Here is a 19,875-nt window from a genome sequence, read left to right on the forward strand (position 1 = left end):
GACTTGCATGCTGAAAACTGTAAAACATCAGGGTAAGAATCCACAGAAGAGTTACACAATGGAAAGATGTCCTGTGTTCTGGATCAGAGAAAGGCAATACCACCTAAATTGATTTTTAGGTTCACCACAATCCCTATCAAAATTCCAGCTGCTGCTCTTTGCAGAAATTGACAAGTTGATCCTAAAACTCATATAGAAATGCAAGGGATGAGTAAAAGCTAAAGCAATTCTGAAAAAAATAAATAAATAAAAGGAGAAAGTTTGAGGGTTCACATTTCCCAATTTCAAAACTTAAAGCTGCGTAATCATGATGGTGTGGTGCTGGCATAGGGATAGACTAGACAATGGAACAGAACTGAAAATCCAAGAATAAATCCATACATTTAGGGACATGCATTTATTTTCAATAAGACTGAAGACAATTCAGTGGGGAAAAGTAATCTTTTCAATAAATGGTGCTGGGACAACTGGATATCCATATGTATAAAAAACGAAAGTGGATGCCTTAGCTCATACCACTTTTAAAAATTTAACTCAAAATGGATCAAAGACTAAATGTAAGAGCTAAATCTATAAAGCTCTTAGAAGAAAACATAGGTATGAAAGAATATCATACTGCATATTGCTAGTCCAGGAAAAGATTAAAATTAGAAATCTGAGATATGGTTTCTATTGAATGCATATTGCTTTCATACCATTGTAAAGTCAAAAAATCATAAATCAAGCCATTGTAAGTTGGGGACCGTTTGTACACTAGCAAGATATGGTATCCAGAATATATAAAGAACTATCATTAGTCAACAATGAAAAGACAACCCAATTTAAAAATGGGCAAAGAATTGAATAGACATTTCTCCAATGAAAATATGTAAATAGGTAACAAGCACATGAAAATATGCTCAATATTATCAATCATTAGGGAAATGCATATAAAAACCACAATGAAATGCTACTTTACACCCACTAGGATGGCTATAATTAAAGACAGATAATAACACGTGTTGACAGGGATGTGGAAAAACTGACCCCTATACATTACTGATAGGAATATAAAATCAATTGTGCAGTTACTCTGGAAAAAAGTTTGACAGTTTCTCAAAAAGTTAAACACAGAGTTTCCATATGACCCAGAAATTTCTCTCCCAGGTACATACCCAAGAAATGATAACATATGTTCACACAAAAACCTGTACATGAATGTTCATAGCATCATTATTCATAGTTTCCAGAAAAGTGAAAACAGCACAAACTCTATCAATTGATGAGCTGATACACAAAATGTGGTATATCCATATAATGGACTATTACTCAGCTTTTAAACTGAGTGAAGTACTGATTTGAGGTACAACATGGATAAATCTTAACAACATCATGAGTAATGAAAGAGGTCAGATATCAAAGGCCACAAATTGTTTGATTCCATTAGTATGAAATGTCCAGAGGAGGCAAATCTGTAGAGATAGAAAGTACACTTGTGGCTGCTGGGGGCTGGGGTTGGGGAAGGGAGAAATAGAGCATGGTTGTTAATGGACATAGAGATTCTTTTGGGGCAATTGTTGCTCAACATTATGAATATACTAAAATATAATAAATTGAACATTTTACAAAGGTGAATTTTCTGCATTGTAAACTATGTCTTAATTTAAAAAATAAGAGTAAATTTAAGAAAAAATATGCAAGAAAAAATCATTCTATTAGATATTCTTACAATTAAAATTTTTTTTAATGTTTTTATTTATTTCTGAGAGAGAGAGAGAGAGAGAGAGCATGAGCAGGAGAGGGTCAGAGAGAGAGAGGGAGACACAGAATCTGAAACAGGCTCCAGGCTCTGAGCTGGCAGTCAGCACAGAGCCCAATGTGGGACTCGAACCCACAAACCGTGAGATCATGACCTGAGCTGAAGTCGGCCAGGCGCCCCTAGATATTCTTACATTTTTAACAAACCTATTTTAACCTACATTTATCAATCAACATCAAGAATTAAATAGCATTTATTACTCCTCTTCTTTTCTATTATCTCCACAACCTGAGAAATTTGCTTTACTCTTGCTCTCCCTACTCAACTCTCTATATCCTAGATTTTGTTGTTGATGATGATAATGGAAATAATATAATTATTACTTGTTGAGTGCTAAGTGCCTAGTACCATATTTATATGTGTCATCTCATGTTTCCCAAGCTCTTAACTACTGCCTCAAAGTACCTTTCAGACTGTTTAGGAATATTTTTTTAACATTGTTTTCCTCCAGCATTTTTTAACATTATTTTAAGCCTCCTTTAAACAATTTAAAATTAAATCATGTAAGTACACTATAATTATTTTTGCATTAGTTTCTTTTTTTAACATTTATTTTTTATTTTTTAAAATATGATTTATTGTCAAATTGGCTAACATACACTGTGTAAAGTGTGCTCTTGGTTTTGGGGGTAGATTCCGTGGTTCATCACTTACATACAACACCCAGTGCTCATCCCAGCAAGTGCCCTCCTCAATGCCCATCACTCATTTTCTCCTCTCCCCCACCCCCCCAATCCACCCTCAGTTTGTTCTCTGTATTTAAGAGTCTTTTATAGTTTCCCTCCCTCTCTGTTTGTAACTGTTTTTTTCCTCCTTCCCTTCCCCCATGGTCTTCTGTTAAGTTTCTCAAGATCCACATGTGAGTGAAAACATATGATACCTGTCTTTCTCTGACTGACTTATTTCACTCAGCAGGATACCTTCCAGTTCCATCCACATTGCTATGAATGGTATAACATTTATTAATTTTTGAAAGACAGAGACAGAGCATGAGTTGGGGAGGGGCAGAGAGAGAGAGGGAGACACAGAATCTGAAGCAGGCTCCAGGCTCCAAGTCGTCAGCACAGAGGCTGATGCAGGGCTCGAACCCATAGGCCATGGACTCACAGACCGTGAGATCATGACCTGAGTCAAAGTCGGACGCTTAACCAACTGAGCCACCCAGGCACCCCAGCATTGGTTTCTTAAAGCTATTTTCCTTCTGTGGCTTCTATGATAGTACATACTCCCTGTGTTCTCTTACCTCTAGAAGACTCCCTCTCATTTTCTTTTTCCTGACTCCTATATATTGGAGTACCCCAAGACTGAGTCCTCAGACTTCCGTCTTCACTTACCTCATACCTTAGGTGATCTCATTTGGTCCCATGTCTTTACACACCGTCTTTCACAGATAATTCTCAGCTTTGTACCTCCAATCTTGACCTCTCAACTCCACTCACCAGGGGCGCCTGGGTGGCTTAGTCGGTTAAGCGTCTGACTTTCGCTTAGGTCATGACCTCGCGGTTCGTGGGTTCGAGCCCCGCGTCGGGTTCTGTGCTGACTACCAGCTCAGAGCCTGGAGCCTGTTTCAGAGTCTGTGACTCCCTCTCTCTCTGACCCTCCCCTGCTCACGCTGTCTCTCTCTCTCTCTCCTAGAAATAAATAAAACATTTAAAAAGAAAAAAATAAACTCCACTCACCAATTTGACATGTCCAGTAGGGATATCAAAAGCTAACATGTCCAAAACTAAACTCTTAATTCTTTCCCCAGATTTGGTCTTCTTCTGGTGTTCTCCACCTCCTTGAATGGCACCCAGTTAATCCTCTTACTCAGGTCAATCACGTCCAAATCAAACTCGATTCCCTGCTTTCTCTCATACTCTCACATTCGATTCCATAGTAAATTCTGTTAGTTCTATCTTCAAAGCAAATCTCCACTTCCTCTATTAATATCATTCTGGTCCAAAGCAACATCACGTCTCTCCTGGATTATCATAATAGCTTCTTTTTTTTTTTTTTTTTTAATATTTTTAATTATTTCCGAAAGAGACCGCGTGAACAGGGGAGGGTCAGAGAGAGAGGGAGACACAGAATCCGAAACAGGCTCCAGGCTCTGAGCTGGCAGTCAGCACAGAGCCCGACGCAGGGCTCGAACCCACGAACCGTGAGATCATGACCCAAGCCGAAGTCAGAGGCTTAACCAACTGAGCCACCCAGGTGCCCCATCATAATAGATTCTTAACTGTCCTGATTCTTTCCCTTTTGCCTTTCTACAATCTTGTCTCCAAACCAAAGAAAGAGTGATTTTTTTCCCTATTGTTTCTTCTCACACTAGAATATAATCTAAAGTCCTTCCCATGGTCTACAGATCTTAGGTGATCTGGTTTCTTGGTACCTCTGTCCTTCTACCTCCTACTATTCTCCTTACATTCACTTGACTCCAGCCACACTGCCTCCTATTGTTTCTTGAGTTTTCCAAGACCATATCTGCCATTACGGTGCTTGGAACACTTCCCCCACACATCCTCATGGCAGCCTTCCTCACCTCATTTGGTCTTTGATCCAGTGTCTCCTCAGAGATGCCATCTCTGACCACCACCATCAATAATAGAAGCTTTTCCCATTCACTCTTTGTTCTACATTGTTTTTCTTCATAGCACAGGTACGTTCATTGACTTTGTGCTGACAAGAGTGCAGATATGATAAGGATATATACTTTGTTTTATTTACTCCTATATGTTTAGCATCTAGAATAACCAAATAGGTGGTTTTATTGTTTACTATCAAAGTAAAAAAGATGGGTAAGAGCAGTGGCTGTATAGTCAACCTCACGGGTCCAAAGATTAGCTTTGCCAAAAGGCTGTACAACCTTGAGCAATTTATTCTTATGTCATGATTTCTTCATCTATATAATGGAGCTAATATATGTCATACCCATGGTTATAGTGGGGCAGTTAAATGAGATATTATATGTAAAGTTGTTTAGAATAGTATTGGAGACAGAGTAAGCCTTTAATAAACTTTGACTATTATTATTATTACACACTTGGCTTTTTGTCTTGATGTCTTTATTTGGATTCTTCTTTATTATTTGGTTAGGTATAGTCTTCAGTAATTTTCTCAGAAAAAGTAAGGGGATGTGATTGCTTTATTTTTCTGCATTCCAAAAATCTCTTCCTTTGATTATCATGTTTGACCCATATTAAGTGCTGAATAACATATACAAAATCTTTCCTTTCTTATCATCCTTATTCTGATCCATTCTCTCTGGATTAAGAAAACTTCTTTAGGCAAGTTCTTCAGAAAGATTATGGGGTGATATGTAATTTGAATCTTTGTATGTCCAAACCTGTCTTTTTCTGATCACAAGAATCCTAGTTTGGCTGGGAACAGAATTCTAGAATTCCCTCTGCATTCTGTCAGTGTTGTTTTGCTCTTCCAGGCTTTGAAAACTGCAGATGAGACTTTCAACGTTGGTCTTCAGTAAGTAGTCTTCTGTTTTTGTTTGGAAGTGTGTAAGATTTTTTTTTTTAAAGAATTTTTAAAAATATTTTTATTTATTTCTATGAGAGAGAGAGATAGCGTGAGCAGGGGAGGGTCAGAGAGAGAGGGAGTCACAGACCGAAACAGGCTCCAGGCTCTGAGCTGGCAGTCAGCACAGAGCCCGACGCGGGGCCCGAACCCACGAACTGCGAGATCGTGACCTAAGTGAAAGTCGGACGCTTAACCGACTAAGCCACCCAGGCGCCCCTTGAAGTGTGTAAGATTTTTATCTTTAGCTCTGTGACAACATAGATGGAACTGGAGAATGCTATGCTAAGTGAGATAAGCCAGACACAGAAAGATGAATACTGTATGATCTCACTTATATGTGGAAATTTTTAGAAGTTAAATTCACAAAATGGTGGTTGACAGGAGTTGGGAGGTGGGAAAAATGGGAGATGTTGGCCAAAGGGTACAAAATTTCAGTTGTAAGATGAATAAGTTCTGGGGACCTAATGTATAGCATGGTGACTGTAGAACTAATATAGTTAATAATACTGTACTGTTATAGTTGAAATGCGCTAAGAGAGTAGATCTTAAATGTTTTCATCAAAAACAAGTGAATAGGAAAAGGTAACTGTGTGAGGTAGTGGGTGTGTTAATTAGCTTGATTGTGGTCATCACTTCACAATGTGTATGCATATCAAGTTCTAATCTTTTATGCCTTAAACATATGGGGAAATATATTCTTTGGTATTTGAGGAATAAAAAATGGGGAAAATAAATCTCACCATGGCAGGGTTCATTGTTTTCTTTAATATTCCTGCTACATGTATTTGGTGGGTCCCTTTTGATATAAAAATCCAACTCTTTCTTTAAGGGAGTGTTTCTAAAAAAATTATGTAATGGATTATGGTTCTCCTTTCAAGTGAATTATCATCTATTGGAACTCATTTAAGTGGCTGACTCTTAGATTTCTACTCATATTTTATATCTTAATCTTAAAATGTCCATCTCCTGGTTTTCTTTTATTTTTTAGTTGCACATACACTGAATTTGTTTTTGCTATTTAGCACCCCCATTAAGATTATTCTGATGTACTTAAAATTTTTTTTAATGTTTTATTTATTTCTGAGAGACAGAGAGAGAGAGTGAGTGAGTGAGCAGGGGAGGATCAGAGAGAGAGGGAGACACAGAATCTGAAACAGCCTCTGGGCTCTGAGCTGGTTGTCAACACAGAGCCCGACGCGGGGCTCGAACTCACGAACTGCGAGATCATGACCTGAGCTGAAGTCAGATGCTCAACCGACTGAGCCACCCAGGTGCCCCTGTACTATTTTTTTAAACTTCCAAATATCTTCTCTATTTTTATAGTAGTTTGCCTTATGGATCTAAATTTCTAACAAATATCAGTGAATGCTATAGACTAAATGTATATGTCACCCCACAATTCATATGTTGAAACCTAATCCCCAATGTGATGGTATTGCAAGTGGGGCCTTCGGAGGATGATTAGATCATGAGGGTGGAGCTCGGTTGAATGGGATTTTTTTCTTTTATAGTTTATTGTCAAGTTGGTTTCCATATAACACCCAGTGCTCATCCCAAAAAGTGCCCTCCTCCATGCCCATCACCCCGTTTCCCCTCTCCCCTTCCTGCATCAGCCCTCAGTTTATTCTCAGTATTCAAAAGTCTATCATGGTTTGCCTCCCTCCTTCTTCCCAACTATTTTTTTTACCCTTCCCCTCCTCCATGGTCCTCTGTTAAGTTTCTCCTGTTCCACTTATAAGTAAAAACATATGGTATCTGTCTTTCTCTACCTGACTTATTTCACTTAGCATAACACCCTCAAGTTCCATCCACATTGTTACAAATGGCCAGATTTCATTCTTTCTCATTGCCATGTAGTATTCCATGGTATAGATAAACCACATCTTCTTGATCCATTCATCAGTTGATGGACATTTAGGTTGTTTCTGTGATTTGGCTATTGTTGAAAGTGCTGCTATGAACATCGGAGTATATGTGCCCCTATGCTTCAGCACTCCTATATCCCTTGGGTAAATTCCTAGCAGTGCTATTACTGGATCATAGGGGAGTTCTATTGTTAATTTTTTGAGGAACCTCCACACTGTTTTCCAGAGGGGCTCCATCAGTTTACATTCCCACCAACAGTGTAGTAGGGTGCCTGTTTCCCATCTGAGTGCTATGGGAAATTTGAAAATGTCTTTGTTCTTACCTTCAGAACAGACAGTTTGATTAGAGGGCACAAAACAATAAAACAGAAAAAGTGTATGATTAGGAACAAATTGGAGATAAAAAGAGATTAGAGATAAAAATATATAGATGTCCTGAGAAGAAAGAAACTAATGCAGGATGAGATAGTCATCAAATTCTACACGAAACTTGTATGGAGTCTTAATGGATGAGCATCATTTGAAAAGGCAGGGAAGTGAAGTCTGGCTTTCCAGGTGAGAGGAACAACAAAGGAAACGGTGTTTGTGTGACAGTAAAGATCCAGGCTTGATTATAGTCTATAGGATATATAGATAGTATATATATATATATATATATATATATATATATAGTATATAGTATATAATATAATATTATCTATACTAAAGTAGACCAAAGAGTCAGAAATTAAAAAGAGGGACATTGCTGCAGATCCCATCAGCATCAAAAAGATAAGTGTTGTTTTTTCATTTTAAGGAGGAGATTTTGAAAAGACTTTATGTCAAAAATGAAGCAGGAAGTTCCTAGAAAATTTCCACATATCAAAATAGACTCAAGAAAAACATATTATCTGAATAACTATTAGAGAAATTGAATTATTATTTAAAACCTCCTTTCAAGGAAAACTCTAGTCCCTGAAATCTTCAATGGTGAATTCACCCAAACATTTAGAGAATAACACCAATCTTACACAAATGGTCTCAGAAAATAGAACAAGAAAAAGTAATCTAGCACCTGTTATATGAGGAAAGCATAACCTTAATGCCAAAACTTGACAAGGAAGGAAAATTCAGGTCAATCTTACAGCAGAACCCACAAGGAAAAATCCCAAACAAACACTGGCCAACCAATTCAGCATTAAGTAGAAGATAATTTCATGACCAAATTAAATTAGCTCCAAGAATAACATTTGAAAATAAATCAATATAAGTTACCACAGGAACAAATAAAACTATGATTATCCCAGACTGCAGAAAAAATCTTTCAAGAAATTTTATCATCCTTTTAAAGAGTACACTTATCATGATGAGCACTAGTAATGTGTGCAATTGTTAAATCACTGTATTGTACACCTGAAGCTAATATAACATTGTACATTAACCATACTAGAATTAAAATAAAAACCTTAATAAAATATTATCACCCATACAAAAGTGTTCTTAGAAAATTGGGAATAGGGGAGAATTTCCTCAATCTGGTGAAACTTACCTTGGAAAAAAACAAACGCTATAGCAAATGTCTTACTCATTGGTGAAATGTTCAAAGATTTTGCTTTGAAAGTGGGAAAAAGGCAAAAGTGTCCACTTTTATTCCTATTCAACACTGTACTGGAGCTCCCACCCAATGAAGAAAAGCCAGACATGGAAATGAAAGATATATTAATTTAGAAGAAAAATATAAAACTCTCATTATTCACAGATGATATCATAGGATGTATAAAATATCCAAAAGAACCTACAGGTGTAGGAATTCAAAGGATCAAGAATAGTAAAGCACTTTTTAAAATTCTAATTAAAAAATGTTTAATTCCAGGGTAATTAACATACAGTGTTATGTTAGCTTTAGGTGTAAAATATAGTGATTTAACAATTCCACACATTACTCAGTGCTCATCAAGATATGTACTCTTTGATCCCCTTTATCTATTTTACCCTCCCCCCACCTCCCCTCTGTTAACCATCAATTTGTTCTTTAGAGTTAAGAGTCAGTTTCTTAGGGTGCTTGGGTGGTTCAGTTGGTTAAGTCTCTGACTCTTGATTTCAGCTCAGGTCATGGTCTCACAATTTGTGAGAATGAGCCCCACATTAGCCTCTGCGCTGACAGCATGGAGCCTGCTTAGGATTCTCTCTCTCCCTCTGTCTTTCTCTGTCTTTCCCTCTCTCTCAAAATAAATAAGCATTTTTTTTAAAAGAAAATTTTTTAAAGAGTCTGTTTTTTGGTTTGTCTCTTCTGTTTCCTCTGTTCATTTGTTTTGTTTCTTAAATTCCATATATGAGTGAGATCATATAGTATTTGTCTTTCTCTGACTAGCTTCTTTTGCTCATCACTACACTCTCTACATCCATCGATGTTGTTGCAAATGGCAAGATTTCATTTTTTATGGCTGAATAATATTCCATTGTGTATAATATACCACATCTTCTTTATCCATTCATCCATCAATGAACACTTGGTCAGCTTTCATAATTTGGCTATGGTAAACAATGCTGCAATAAACATAGGGGTGCATATGTCCTTTTGAATTTGTGTTTTCATATTCTTTGGGTAAATACCCAGTAGTGCAATTACTGGATCATATTTTTAATTTTTTTAGAAACCTCCATACTGTCTTCCACGGTACAGTGCACAAGTTTACATTCCCACCAACAGTGCACGAGGCTTCCCCTTTCTCCACATCCTCACCAACACCTGTTATTTCTTATGTTTTTGATTTTAGCCCTTCTGACAGGTGTGGAGTAATAGCCCATTGTGGTTTTGATTTGCATTTCCCTAACGATGAGTGATGTTGAGCATCTTTTTATGTGGCTGTTGGCCATCTGGACATCTTCTTTGGAGAAATGTCTATTCATGTATTCCGTCAAATTTTTAATTGATTTTTTTGGGGGGAGTGCGGAGTTGTAGAAGTTCTATATATATTTTGGGTACTAACCCTTTATCAGATCTGTCTCCCATTCAGTGGATTGTATTTAGTTTTGTTGATCATTTCCTTGCCTGTCAGAGCTTTTTATTTTGTAGTCCTAATAGTTTATTTTTGCTTTTTTGTTCTGCTTGCCTCAAGAGGCACATCTATAAAAATGTTTTTACGGCCAGTGTCAGAGATGTTACCGCCTGTGCTCTCTTCTAGGATTTTTATGGTTTCAGGTCTCACATTTAGATCCTTAATCAATTTTGAGTCTGTGTATAGTGTAAGAAAGTGGTCCATTTTCATTTTTCTGCATGTTGCTGTCTAGTTTTCCCAACACCATTTGTTGAAGAGACTGTCTTTTTCACATTGCATATTCTTGCCTCCTTTGTTGAAGATTAATTGACCATATAATTATGGGTTTATTTCTGGGCTTCCTATCCTGTTCCATTTATCTGTGTGTCTGTTTTTGTTCCAGCACCATACTGTTTTGATTACTACAGCTTTGTAATATAAATTGAAATCTGGAATTGTGATATCTCCACCTTTGGTTTTCCTTTTCAATATTGTTTTGGCTATTTGGGGTCTTTTGTGGTTCCATACAAATTTTAGAATTGCTTGTTCCAGTTCTGTGAAAAGTGCTGTTGGTATTTTTATAGGGATTGCATGAAATCTGTAGATTGCTTTGGATAGTATGAACATTTTAACATTTATTCTTCTAGCAAAGCGCTCTTAAGAAGAATAATAAAACAGAAGGATTTGCTCTATTGGATACTGAGTCATTATAAAACCAAGTAATTAATTACAAAAAGAATGATTAAATACACCAGGATACAGGTAAATTATGGCATGTAGCCATGCAGCAGTTTTAAAAAACAAAATAGATTTTTACATAGTGACACTGGGGAGTTTTTGAAGACATATTATTACCGTTGAGAAAATGAAACTATTTGCAGGTTGCAGGATGGTACACATAATGTGGTACATTTATATCAAAACAAGACAGTACCATATATTTTTAGATATATAGTCATACATGTATAAGCATAAGAAATAATTCCAAAATATCCATATCAATTTAAAAATAGTGGTTACCTCTAGGGTGAGGGCTGGATGCTGTTGGGAGAAACTATATGTATGATTTTGTATAACTAAAACAAACCAAAAAGAAGGGAGGGAGGGAGGGAGGGAGGGTTGGAGGGAGGAAAGAAAGAAGGAAGGAAGGAAAGTAGGAATGAAGGAAGGAACGAAGGAAGGCTGGGAGGGAGGAAGGAAGGGTGGGAGGGATGGATGGAGAGAGGACCAAGCTGAGAATTTTGAGTCAAGCCACCCAAGATCCTGATGGAGATGGTCTAGAGTGGCTTCATATGGAATATTTCTTGGATATTTTTTCCTACTTCCAGTGTTCCACTAAGTCTCAAGAATTAGTTCCTTTCTTCCTTCCCCATTAGAAGAAAATTCCCACTAGAATACAAGCTCCATGAGAAGAAGGGTTTTATCTAACCTTTTCACTGCTGTATCCCCAGTGTTAACATGATGTCTGGCACTTAGTAGGCACCAAGGAAAAATTAGTTCCGTAGGCACTGAATAGATGAACTTAATGCTACTCTCTCAACAGCTTATTTAATGTTGTATCCAAGGTGACCAAGATGGTTACCTGCATTTATTATGAATTATATAAATAAATGCATTAAATATGATACTAACTCAACAACAAGAATGATGTGTTACTTTTATATAGTTCATTTACCAAACGCTAACTACATACCACACATTGTTGAGCCTGGGTAATAAAATATATTCTTATCTCAAGGAGCAAGTGTGTGTGTGTGTGTGAAAGAGAATACAGGTCAGTAAATTATGTCACCACACTGTGTAGTAAATACAATTACAAAGGTAAACACAGATGCTAGGACATAGAGGAAGGACAGTTCAATCCAGAGAGGTTGGGGTGGGGTGTTAGGGAAAGCTTTCAAGAGGACCTGAGAGTGCAGCTGAGTTAGGAAGAACATATTTATCCAAAGAAACAGAGAAGCCTATATGAATCTGGGAAGCAACTCATCAAAGGCAGGGACGTGCAAGGTCATGGTAAAAGTCAGAGATGCAATGAGAGATTAATAGAGAAGTGACCTGATTAGGACATTTGAGAAGGAGCACTCTGGGAGCCACAGAGTGAAAGAAGGAAGACTCAGGTTAGCGAGGAGTGATTGGAGGAGTCAATTCGAGGACCCCGGAGGGAGGTGGGTCAGAAGGAAGGGGTGGTTTTGAAAGCTACTTGGTGACTGATTGGATGGGAGGGAAGAAGTAAGGGCAAGCCTAGGAGAGCTGCCTTTCTGGCCTAAGATCTGGGTGTTTGGTGGTGCCACTCACAGGATGAGGGGCTGGGGGAGGTGCAACCCAAAGGGGGGGATGCTGGCTTTGGCTGGACTGCTGCATCCAAGCCGCATTTGGAATTCCAGACCCGAATGTGGGCCTGGAGCCCAGCAGAAAGATCTGGGCTGGGAGAAGATATAGACGCCAGCAGGGCCTGGGGAGTGGAACCCAACCGCGTGAGGAGAGAGCTCAGGAAGGGAGGTGAGGGCACACTGGAAGCATGGGAAAAGGAGAAGCAGAGAGGTGGCCCAAAGCCTGCCAGATGCTAGCAGGTGGAGGTGGAACCAGAATTATAGTTTGAAGGAACCAAAGTCAGATGTACAAGGACCTCACTACCGGACATAATTGAAACATGAAAGAATGTCCAATAAGTGTGTACATCAAAAGGACACAACCCAGGATGGCCTGAAGTGGGGGTAAGGGGCTGGGGCAGGCAGTCTGGAACGAAGCAGGAGCAGGTGCTGGAACTCCCTTTTTATATGATGCTCTAAATGAGGTGTAGGGCAAGGCGGCCTCCAGGAGCCGTCGGGGTGGGGCACTTTCTCTCCTTCAGTAACTTTCCATGCCACCTGCCGGGTGATTAGAGCTTTCCTTTAAATGTTATGCCCCTGGGATCGTGGCCTTCACCTGTCTTTCTGTAATTCACTGCTATATAGCACTCGAGCAATCAGCTGCTAAGGGTGGTGCAGCTCTGGGGACGCCGACATCCGCACATGGGCAATTACACATGGACTCATTACTCACGTTCTTTGGCACAGATTTTCACATAAATCAGATGTTTCCAATCATCCCCAGGTCCTCTTCCTAGATCGTCTGACCTCTCACCCAAGCCCTGGGGAAGTGTTGTTGCAGTTTCTGGGGTGCTGAGAGCAGAGGGTCCTTGCTCTTTGGACCTCAGTTTCCCCTGGTTCCGATTCTAATCTGCTCCACACTGCCAGCATGCCCTAGAGTGGCAATAGACCTAAGGAACCATAAATGATTCAAGATGTCCTACTTTGGGACGCCAACCAGAGGAAGCATTCCTAACTGCACAAAAATCTGATGCAGGAGGATGTTCATCTTGGAATCAGCTATAAGAATGAAGAGCAAAAGAGTGGGAACCGAAGTGTCCAAAAGGGGATGATTAAGTGGACAACAGGTAGAATATAATGTAACGGTGTTTAATACTAGTCACAAAGGTCAGTTAAGAACATGGAAATACTACTGATTACATACCAAGGAGAAAATAGAACACAGAAATATATATACAGCATGATTAAAACTATGTAAATAAAAACACACATAGGAAGTTTAGAAACAAACCTCTAAAATGTCAACAGTGGCTGGGTTTGGATTGTGGGATTTGGGGCATTTTTTGTTCCTGTTTCTCAAATTTGCTGTAATGAGATTCTATTGATCTTACAATGGGAAAATGCATGTAATAAAAATAACTTTTTAAAACCCTGAAACCTAATTTGATAGAGACCTTCTTTCCTCAGGTTTTCAAGGACAAGGCTACCCTGGTCATCCCTCTCTCTGCCCCCCTCAACCCCCGCTGCACTTGTCTTCTGTGGCCTGGGCTCTATCTATTGATCTGGGGAAGTTCTCAGAAACAGGCTGGGGCCTTATGGCAGGCCCTCCACTGGGAACCAGGCCCTCTCCTTGCTCATTTCCACAGCCTGCCCTTGACACTGGTCATGAAGGTGTTGAGGTAGGCTCACAAAGGTGGGCACTCAGCCTCCTGGGGTCCTCTCTGGCTGAGCGCCCCACCCTGGTATGCCAAGAGTGAACCTCCAAGCCATGGGTAAATAACACCATCAAAGACAGGGGGAAACTGCCAGACAGCTGGCCCAGGGAGTATACGAGCCATGACAGGGTGACTGTCCTGACAGTTCAGGGGCCAGTCTCTGGCACCCGAGAGGTCTTCCAATAAGAGCAGAGGTAGGAAAGGGAGGGGGGAAGGAGGGGTGGCATACGGGGCTTCAGCTGCAAGAACAGGACAGCCAGCATGGGTTAAAGCTGACTCTCCGCAGGATGGATTTGTAGGAAGAAAAATTCCAACGATGTTGCAATATTATTGCTCTGCACAGCTGTGGGTCCAGGAGGAGAGAATGCCACCATTTTCTATCCCACACTGGGATGGAAAGGCTAGCATCCTTATCCTAAGTTTCAAGCTGTCTTCAAATTCCTCTAGAATGTTTACGTTTCAGACTCCCTGAGGATAATGAGGCTAAAAAGGCAAGGGGTGTGGGGGCAGAAATGGGAGACACCCATGTCCCAAATGGACCCCCTGGCCCCAAGTCTGAGGCTCCTCAAGCCCTCCAGCTCAGACCCCTTTCCCTTCTATTCTCCCTCCCTAGGAACTCAACCTAGCTAAAGACTTCAGCTCCTACCCATACAGGGACTCATAGGCTGATACTCACAGCCCACTCTCTAGACAAAATCCTTACCTTGTCCTGCTAACAAATATTTGTTGCGCACTCCCTGTGCATCAGGCACTGTACCAGGGGCCAGGATCCAAGAGCAATTTGACCACGTCCCTGCTCTCGGGAGCTTGCATTCTGCTGATGGTTCAAAGACACCTCAAACCCATCATGTGCTGAAGGCTGACACTTAGGAAGCCAGGCACAGTTGTAGACACTTTTGTGTACAGGCACACCTTGTAGATATTGTGGTTTCAGTTCCAGGCCATCAAAATAAAGTGAATATTGCAATAAAGCAAGTCAGTGGATTTTTTGGTTTTCCACTGCACACAAAAGTTATGTTTCTACTACTCTTTGGTCTCTTAAGTATGCGATAGCAATATGTCTTAAAAAACAATGTGTATACCTTAATTAAAAAATACTTTAATGCTAGAGAATGCTAACCATCATCTCAGGTTTCATCAAGTTGTAATCAGTGATCACATCACCATGACAAATAACATGAGAAAGTTGGAAATATTGTGAGATTACCAAAATGTGACACAGAGACAGGAAGTGAGCAATTGCTCTTGGAAAAATGGTGCCAATAGACTCGCTCGATGCCAGGTTGCCACAAACCTTCAATTTGTAAGAAACGCAATATGTGCAGAGCACAATAAAGTGAAGCACAATAAAATGAGATAGGCCTGTATAAATGTGTTTTATCTTCGCAACAGCCCTGTGACCTAGAGCTATTACTTTCCTCATTTTCAGACAAGAAAAACGATAGAGAGGTTAAGGGACTCGCCTGATGTTGCAATGCTCCTGAGCTCAGGGCTGGGCTGGGGCCTGGGCAGCCTGATTCTCAGTGCCCCACTCTCACTCCAAACATCCTGGCTTTTGGCCCAAACAAGAATTGTGATGTCCCTCTCATGCTGTCTCCCTAACTGTCACCAGTATCTATGCAATGATACAGAACAAAAGCCCAGATGTGCTGTTGACCCCCTCCTCACCCTCACCCTCCACATCCACCCATTCACCAAGCCTTGCTGATTACACTTTTGAAGTTTTTCTTCCAAAGGCAGAAAGGTCACCACGGTGCTTTTGGTCACCATTGCGTCCCCAGTCCTCAGCACCTATAATGACCATTCCACAGTGAGTGAATCAATGAACTCGCACACATGTAGGCCTGGGGGGATAGAATCTCCTACCTCTAGATGCATCTCTTTGGTCTGGATGGAGAATGAGCATTCCAGAAGCAAATCATGACTGAGATGGAATCACTTATTAGGTTTCGTAGATGGGAGTCAAAGAAGTTGATTTAGATAAACAAATAAACAAACAAAGACATAAATGCAAAGATTCTAGCACCTGAGGTGGAGAGCACATTCACACGACCTGCTTCTGTTTCCTTGTCTGTCTCTGCAATCAGAATACATGGCAAAGAGCTATTGAACACTTCCCACGTGGCAGGTAGATCTCCATGCTTTGCACATACTTCATGAAATCCTTGCCACAACCCTGTTCCTCAGGTATGATTATGTTACAGATGGGGAAACTAAGGCTCTGAGAATTCAGTTACTTGGTCAAGGTCATACAGCCATGAAGCAGCAAGACCTGGGTCTGGATCCAGGCAGTCGGGCTTAGGCTCCATATCCTTAACCTCCAAGCTCTACTTCCCCCAAGCAGTTATCTTTGGCAAGACTTGTCCTGTCTGCAGCTTCTGATGATGGGTCTTTCCTGAGGACTAAGTGTTTGCATTTCATGGCTACACTGTCTTAGATTCAAGGTGGATTTCAAATGAGAGATGAGTGCCAGTGTTGGTGATCACTTGAACTCAGCATGTTTGTCTTCAGGACTTTCTGGCCATGGGCTAGCTGTCTTCCACAGCGGGCACTTATGTCTAGAGAGACAAGATGGGGGTGGGGGGAAGGGGGAACTAGGGTCAGACACTTCATGAGCATAGCAGAGACAGATACATGTAGTCCCAGAGAAACCAAAAATGCACATCTAGCTCCCCAGGAGCCCCAGCAATACATCCTGTTCCCAGATTCTGGGATATAGTCTGGAGTCCTGCAATAAATCCCCATTTTTGCCTGCTCGCTGCCATAACTACAAAATGATGGTCAATGAGATAGCCAAAAATATAAAATATAAAAAGAGTGTTGCAGACAGCATTCAATTAACCCTAATCTTACAGCCAAGATATTGGCTGAATCTGCCATGTGTATGTATGGGTGTGAGTCTGTTTGGGGTGTGTCTACCCAAGTCAAGTGATAAGAAGTTGAAAGAAGATTCAATTAAAATAGGTTAAAGGAGAAACTTGAAAGCCACCCATAAAACACGTAAGACCGTGTCATGAAATTAGATTCCAGGTGAAAGGTGCGGACACAGAGCTTCCTTTTGACAGGACAAAGTCGAACTCCAATATCCCGACTGGTATATATGACTCAGGTAGAGTCATTCTGGATGTACCAAGCACCCACATCCAGGTCCTGCCTTCACTTTTCTACCAAGAACTTGAATCCATAAGTACTTCAAAATCCTGATTCTTCCATTATTAGACTCAGATGGCCTACGACAGCAAATCTCCTCCGCTTGGTTGGGTAAGTAACTTTGCAACCTGAAGAAAATGCAGAGATCGGTATAGATGGTGAGCTGAATCAGAACCAGAGTATTTCTACATTTTCTCAATTTTAACATCTTGGACTTTGGAATGCATTCTGCAATCTGTGGCATCAATTATAAATGGTGATGTTATTAAAAATCGAAGACATCTTAGATCCCATGAAATACGGCGTCCCTTTCATAGGGACGTCAATGTTAGGAACAAGTGTTTAATCATCATTGTAATCTGTGTATTACTTAAAGAACTTGAAACATTGAAGAAAATCCAACATATGAGAGAACCCAGCATTTGGACTTGCAATTTGAATTAAGAAACTATAATTAATTGAGTTTATAGGAAGTCTTTGAGTGTTGTATTATTGGGGTACAGTCTAACCCCCAAATTACAATTGCTCAAAGATTATAGAATTTGGTTCACTCTCATGTAACAGTCAAGTAGTGAGGGGTTCAGAGTTATAAGCCAACCAGCTTTGCTATATGAGGTCTTCTGGGGAATGGATTCCTCTTCTCCTTTGGCTCTGCCACTGCCTGTGTTATCTTCATCAGCATGGTCAGTGTTTGCTCATCACCACATCCAAGGGAAGTGGGAAAGAAGTGGGTCCACGGAAAACGTCTTAAGGGAGATGGTCTGGTTGTAGCATATATCATATCTACTTGTATGCCATTGGTCCAAACTTAGTCACATGACCACGGTTGTCTGCAAAATGTAGTCTGTTGTGGGGTGGACATATGTCCAGCTAAAGCTCAGAGGTCTTAACTAAAGGCAAAGAGGGGAGAATTAATACCAGAAAACATTTGGTAGTCATCCACCATGAATCTTAAGAAAGTCCATTCACTAGGTTTATGAAATTTTAATAATTGCTTAAAGACCTAGAAAGATTTTGCCGGTCAGTTTCATAAGTTTGCCACATTAGGTGTTAGAAGTGTTTTAGAAAAGCATATTTTAATTTTAAATGCACTTAAAATGTTTCAGAGAATTAAATAATAAGCTTATAAATAGGGTTAATTACTTAGGAGGACTTACTACTTAAACTTAGTTAATTCAACATTAATCAGAGAAACAATGAAAGTGACTAATATATTTCTATATAAAAATTACTAGACACAAATAAGGGTAGGAGTTATGAATTAAACATAAAGGCTTTGGAAGAACCTAGGCTTTAAAATGTTACAACTTTTCAGATTGGCCTCTTGTACTTAGTAGTATGCATTTAAATTTCTTTCATGGCTTTTCATGCCTTGATAGCTCATTTCCTTTCATTGCTGAATAATATTCCAGTCTTTGGATGTACTATACTTCCTTTATCCATTCACCTGCTGAAGAATATCTTGGTTGTGTCCAAGTCTGGGCAATTATGAATAAAGCTGCTACAAACATGCATATGCAGGTATATGTGTGTGGACACAAGTCTTTAACTCCTTTGGATAAATACCAAGGAGCATGACTGTTGGATCATACATTATGAGTATGTTTAGTTTTGCAAGAAATTGCCACACTGTCCATTTTGCATTCCATTGTGTTAAATGAGCGTGCAGGTTGTTCTAAATCCTCACCAACATTTTGTGTTGTCAGTGTTCCGGGTTTTGACCGGTCTAATAAATGTGTGATGCTATCTCATTGTTGTTTCAATTTGCACTTCCCTGATGATGTATGGTGTGGAGAATCTTTTCATGCTTATTTGCCATGTGTATATCTTCTTTGGTGAAGTATCTGTTAAAGCCTTGCTCCCTCCCCCCCATTTTTTGGGGGATCATTGAGTTTAGTCAATATTGATAGAATACAAATTATATACCACACATTGATTTTAGTATTACAGAATTTAAGCTTTTTATAAACTCTCTTATACTGTTACTCTTTGCTTATCTGTTCTAAGCTATGATATATTACACCAAAAGACCCCCTTTCCCCATAGCTCTTTACTATGTTCTTAAATAGATGAGTTCTCTCCTTCAGACAAGGTGAAAAAAAATGCAAAAAATTCCCACCCAGAAAAAAAATTTTAACCCAAATTCTGAGTTTTGACATAAGATAACACCAGAAATAGGTTATGGGCAACTCTTAATCTTTTACCTGAATAGTACTACATGAAGTTACAGTGTTGACCGAAAGACACAGTTTTCTCATTAAACTTTTGTTGGGTCTCAAAATTCTGTGACAAATGTTTGGTCAAGTTGTTTCCATTAAAAAATACCTATTCAAAAAAAAATCCCTAGTAACTGAAAACTGCCACATTTACATACCAAACAAATGGTCCGCAAAAACATTTTCCTTTCTTTCTGAAGGTTTTTCGATGCATTGTTATCTATCATTCCAGTCTTTTACTATTAAACTTAAATGGCTAATTGACATAAAGAGTTCTGAGATGGTTCTTCCA

This window comes from Hyaena hyaena, unplaced genomic scaffold (genome assembly GCF_003009895.1).
Source record: "Hyaena hyaena isolate Hyena2069 unplaced genomic scaffold, ASM300989v1 scaffold_2, whole genome shotgun sequence".
Classification (NCBI taxonomy): domain Eukaryota; kingdom Metazoa; phylum Chordata; class Mammalia; order Carnivora; family Hyaenidae; genus Hyaena; species Hyaena hyaena.